The sequence below is a fragment of the Cibotium barometz genome, chromosome 20 (assembly GCF_041138505.1).
Source record: "Cibotium barometz isolate CiBa-2024 chromosome 20, ASM4113850v1, whole genome shotgun sequence".
In the NCBI taxonomy this organism is placed as follows: domain Eukaryota; kingdom Viridiplantae; phylum Streptophyta; class Polypodiopsida; order Cyatheales; family Cibotiaceae; genus Cibotium; species Cibotium barometz.
Genome location: NC_141065.1, coordinates 28,656,614 through 28,663,053, shown reverse-complemented (window position 1 = coordinate 28,663,053; position 6,440 = coordinate 28,656,614).

Below are 6,440 nucleotides of genomic sequence, written 5' to 3'. Positions count from 1 at the left end.
TTCATACATTCTATCACACTTCTTGCATCATACATTCTATCACACTTCTTGCATCATCGAATGATGCGTTGCAAGAAGGAGAATAGAGAAGGTCCTTAGCATGGAGCCATGTAGAAAAGTGTCTCCTTTCTTCTTTTGTTTATTGAGCTTCTTTTCCCTGTTTATTAGAGGGATTGTGATGGAGATAGGAGCAAGGACATGGCCGGTATTGAGAGTAGAATTGTTCCTAGTTGCCCTTGCTTGGCTCTAAAGGTCAATGAGGAGATTTATAGTGAGAACTTGGATCCTTTGGTAGAATCACACTATGCAAAGAAGGCTATGATGCTATCGATTGTGGGGGCTTCTTAGGATGTTGAGTAGGATGACTTTAATTTATCAGTAAGCTAGTACATATCTAAAACATTCCCTCTTTAGGCCTTAAGAACTGTATGCTTGAGTCTTAGTCATAACCTAATTTCTTTGTATATTGAATGAAGCTGACTATTAAAAAAAGGGATCTGCCTTGTTATGCAAAGTCTATCGTGTAGGACATGTCGATTGACCTTTACTACAATTGTCGATTAATTGAGTATGTAAGTGGTCGGCTAGATTATGTTGATGACATTGCAAAGGAGGATTAGCCATAATAAGTGGCATCCTCTCATCGAATGGTTCATGTTTGCGTTATTTATTTTGGTATTTGGTTTGGTTCTAGGTTGCTTGATGACATTATGCGGACTCTATGGTTTTGATTGTGATCATCTTTTGGCATCATTTGTTTCACTTTCTCACTTTTGTATCTAGTTGCCATATCAAATTATGCAAGCAATGCAGTGTTATTTTTTGACCATTGGCATCTTGTGGTTTAACTGATTAATCTCTACCTTGCTCTCACGTAAATATAAGAAAGAAAGATCTCACTCGTTGTGTGTGTGTGTGTGTGTGTGTGTGTGTGTGTGTGTGTGTGTGTGTCTCGTGCACACACACACACACACACACACAAACACATGCACTTACTAGTACACACCAACATGAAATATAATCTCTCTCCTTCTCTCTCGCACGCAGAGACTCAAAAAGGTAGATGTCTCTCTATTTGTCTCCCTCTATCTATCTCCCTTGCCTACACACACACACACACACAAATATCTTTCGTGTTTTCTCTCTCTCTCTCTCTCTCTCTCTCTCTCTCTCTCTCTATCTATATATATATATATATATATATATATATATATATATATATATATATATATATATATATATATATATCATACATAGTCTCTCTACCTCTTACAAACAAATACACACATACGCACACTCAAAGATCTCATTTTCTCTCTCCCTCTCTTATACACACTCTAACTGCCTCTCTCTTATGTGTAATCTCTCTCCTCTCTCTCTCTCTATTGTCTCTTTCTCTCTCTAATATTTTTGTCTCTCTTTAACTATAAATTTGTGTGGTCAAACACAAACACACATCTCTCTCTCTCTCTCTCTCTCTCTCTTATGTGTAATCTCTCTCCTCTCTCTCTCTCTCTATTGTCTCTTTCTCTCTCTAATATTTTTGTCTCTCTTTAACTATAAATTTGTGTGGTCAAACACAAACACACATCTCTCTCTCTCTCTCTCTCTCTCTCTCTCTCTCTCTCTCTCTCTCTCTCTCTCCATATATATATATATCATTCATACACAATCTCTCTACTTTTTACAAACAAAGACACATATCGACACATCCAAAGGTCTCTTTTTCTCTCTCCCTCTCATACACTCTACTCTCTCTCTCTCCTCTCTCCTCTCTTTATCTCTCTCTTATTGAAACTTATGGCTCTCTTTAACTATAAATTTGGGTGGTCAAATACAAACACATAAGCATAGCTCTCTCTCTCTCTTTCTCTCTCTCTGAAAAATATTTTATTGAGATGAGGTAGTTTCTCCAAGAAACATGGGCAAATATAGTTAAGGTTTGGCACTAGCTCAGAGAAACTAGCTCGGGTGTTTTGACTCGAAGAATGTACGTATTCCAAAATCCTCGAGCTACGAACCATGTTCCCCCAAAAGACATTAGTTTTGGTATATAGAGGAGATTGAATTACTTGATTATTACTAGGCCAAATTTCAACTACACTATTAGACTTGAGTTATTTTATGCAAGTCCCCAGGATGCCACACTTAGATGTGGCTAGATGGATTCTCTGATACATAAGGTTCATTGTTGATTATGGACTTTTCTATGAGACTGACATAGAGATATAGCTACATGGGTATACATATGCTAATTAGGATGTGCGTCTTAGACAAGAGATCTACCTGCTTTATGTTTTCTTTTGGGAGTGCTGCTATGAGTTAGAGCAGTAAGAAATAACCAACAATTGCCTTGCCGAGTACAGAGGTAGAGTATAGAGGCACTTCTAATGACAAGGTTGCAAAAGCTACTTGGTGATATGGTGGTTGAGCTCATGTGGATAGGGCCACTGTCATTTATTGTGACAACATGAGTAGCATACAACTGGCCAATAACTGAGTCTATCATGCTAGGATAAAGCACATTAAGGTGCATTATCATTTTGTGAGGAAGAAGGTTCTAATAGGTAATGTGGATTTAGTATATGTCAGCATAGAGGATTAGGTGGCTAACATATTCATGAAGGCATTGGGTACAGAAAAGCTCCACAAGTTTCGGCACTTACTTGGAGTGTAGAGTGTGGAGTTGAGCTCGAGGGGGAGTTATAGACCTCAACTAGTGCTGTAGACATTGATGACCTACCTAGGTGATAGCTTTTGCACTTATGCCACTGGCTCTAAGTTATTGAGATTATGGGCAATATGCCACTAGTGTAGGCTATGTGATAGCCACTTTGGTGTACTAGAGTTATAGTATAGTTATAGTACCATCTCATATAGTTAGTTTCACTCTATGTATTGACCTTTGTATGTTATATAGTAAGGAGAGTACTTTTCCTTATAGTATATACTTTTATCTCTTTATGTCCTAGTTATAGAGAAGAGAAGAGAATATAAGAAAATTCAGCCATCCATCTCTCTTATGTGCTTGTCTACTCGTGTGTGTGTTTGCTCGTGTGCATAGAGAAGAGAAGAGAATAGAAGGAAATTTAGCCATCCATCTCTCTCATGTGTGTGTCTACTCGTGTGTGTGTTTGCTTCCAAGAAGGTCAAGCTCATCCTCTCCCCTACATTCTTCTCCGTAATGAATGTCCCAACTTTTGTTCAATAAGTAGACCTTTATAAATAGGTAAATCTCTCTTGCATGTTTGTCTACTCTTATGTGTGTGTTTCCTTGCAAGAATCTCATGCTCATCCTTCTTCTCAATCTTCGATCTCTTACATTCTTCTCAGTCTTCAATCTCAACAATGAAGGTCCCAACTTTTGTCAGCACACAACAGGTGGACCTTTACAGCATGGTCAATACTTCCATGGCCACAGTGGTCACTTTCAAAGACATTCTAGATATCTAGACTACCATCTCTCCCATTCCATTGTGGTCCTAGCACTTATTCCACAAATCACATGGTCCCAACCACTTCTACTAACTGAAGGGTTCATATGCCAATTCCATGACCAACAAAGGCTTGGCATGAATAACCTCTAGATTGCCTACTATTACTTTCCATTCCACCTTGACACACTTCATGCCATTATGACTACCCAATTTCCCATCACTTTGCTCTGCACCTAATGCAAACCGGTCTTGAACCATACCACTTAACCTTAGCTTGGCATATCCTGGACTATCCACTCCTTTCCACCCTGGCAGCAACTTCACCACTAACTTGGGTGTGACACAAGGACATGATCATTATTAAGAAGAGGGGTATGTTAACCACTCTATAGGTTAGAATGGTTTCACCCACCTAAGCCCAACCTACCATAAGGTGCTTTGCTATCTTACCAATGCAAACACATACTTATTCTTTTTGTAAGATGGAGTTGGAATATGTAAAGTGGCCTTACCCTATACTTAATGTCAAATACGAAAAGTCTACGAACTCCATGTACATAGTTGCTTAAGACTAGTAAATAGAGGCTAGACCATTTTAAAGTTTGGTAGGCCTAGTGTGAAAACTAGTCATTTGTATATGTGCCATTTTTTACAACAAGCAATATACAATCATTCCCTTATAGGAAAAGTCTACGGACTCCATGTGTATAGTTCCTTTAGACTGGTAATAGAGGTTGGACCTTTTTTAAGTTCTAAGGTCACCTCTTCCCTCTTCTTGCTTGCTTTATGTTATTAGATTCAAGCATGCTAGATGGATTTGAATAGGCTTGTTTGTAGGTTGTCTTCTTGCATTAGCTTCCCCTTCATTTTGTACCTTTTGTGTGAGAGAACCATCATCAAGGACCATCTCTTTTTGCCCCCATCTAGGCATAGAGATCTCTCCCTTTATCTCTTGTTAGCAAAGGAGCATTCTAGGATACGACAGAGGAGCTAATGCATCCACGTAGGGAAGTTACAATAGTTTATAGCTCTCAAGACCCAATGACACATGTTTCGGTAAGGGTAAGGTAAGATCTTGACTTGAACAAAGGTAGAGCCCACACGTTTTGAGGAGACACTTATATATAAGAATTAGAAAGATGCCATGGATGAAGAGATGACTACATTAGATGCTAATGAGACATGGGATTTGATGCCTTTACCTAAGGAAAAGAAGAATATTAGATGTAAGTGGGTCCACAAAGTAAAGCATAATTCAAATGGTTTTATTAGCATGTTCAAGGTAAGATTAGTATGCCAAGGGATATGCAGAGTCATATGGCAATGGTGAGCGCAATCATTGCTATGGTTGTAGCTAAGGGATGGTCTTTTTATCCGAAGGATGTATAGAATACATTTTTACATGGTGACTTATAGAAGAAATTTTATATGGTGACTTATGGGAGGAAGTTCACATGGTGCAGGAATACATTTTTACATGACTTATAGAAGAAAGTTTACATGGTGACTTACAGGAGGAAGTTTAAATGGTGCAGCCACCAAGATATGAGGATCATCATGTATACCCAGATTTTGTTTGCAATTGTGTAAAGCTTGTATAGCTTGAAGAAGGCACCTAGAGCTTGGCTACACAAGATAGGGGAGTATCTTGTCACTATTGGATTTTATATATCCAATGTTGATGTCTCACTTTCTGTAAGAAAGACTGTGCTAGTGGTCATCTATGTTAACTTAATTGTCACATGTGATAGTGATGATGACATTTATGAGGTGAAGATTCTTTTGAAGAAGTTTGAAATGAAAGATTTGGGTGAGCTTCAATACTTCCTCAGTATATAGTAGGTGATTAGATCATGTGATGGGACTTGGATTTTGTGGCGGCATTATGCTTTAGACATAGTAGGTTGACATGGTGTAAGCAAATCTTAGTGCCTTAGAGTAGAACATGAGGTTCTCTATAGATACTGGTGATCTTTTTGTATTATCCTTTTATGAGGGAGAAGGTTCGCAGGTCATGTGGACTTGGTTTATATCAATACAGAGAATCAGGTGGCTGATATCTTCACGAAGGCATATAGAGAAGCTTCAGAGGTTTAGAAGCTTACTTGGAGTGCAAGGTATGGAGTTGAGCCCAAGGGGGAGTGTTAAGATATGAGCTCAACTAGTGCAAATATGGATGACATGCCAAGGGACACTTCCGCACTTATGCCATCGGCATGGTTGGTGAGATTATGGTTGATATGCCACCATTGATTTATAGGCTATATGATAACCTCTTTGGTTTACTAGAGCAAAAACATAGTTATAACTCTAGTAACATAGTTATATAGCTAGCTTATATATTCATGTTCACACTATGGACCTTGTATGTTTTAGTAGTAGAGTACTTTCCTATCTAATATGTACTCTTATCTTTATGTTATGGTTATAGAGAAGTAAAGAAGAAAGAAGGAAATTTAGCCATCCATATCACCTCCATTGTCAATTCATGGCACCTTAAACTTTAGACTGAGTTCTCCACATGCAACTTGTAAACCTTGAAGTGATCCACTCTAACCTATGTAATCTTCAGATCAAGTTCTCCACATGCTGCTTGTAAACCTTGAAGTGACCAACTTATTTTTTGTTAAAGTTGTTGAAGAGGATCAAAGGAAGCAAAGATGATGGGCCATGCCAAAGACATAACCTTCACATAGGTCAATTAAGACCAGCTTGAAATGAAGGCCGATGGCAAGGTTGAGCTTCTACATTTGTTGGAGGGCATGCTAGCATGGATGCCCTAGGTAGTAATGGCATCTTAGTGTCTCTAGGTTGACAGGTGTTTGATGGTGCACTTATAGTAGTAAGTGCCTATAGTAATGGCACCTTAGTGTCTCCAGGTGGTCGGTGGTGCACCTGCAGCAATAAGTGCTTGAAGGAGGGTAAAGTCAACCCTATTGAGGGCCTTTAATGTAGATTGTTTTTCATGTAGTGATCCAGGCCTTAATGGTGCATAATTGGTGG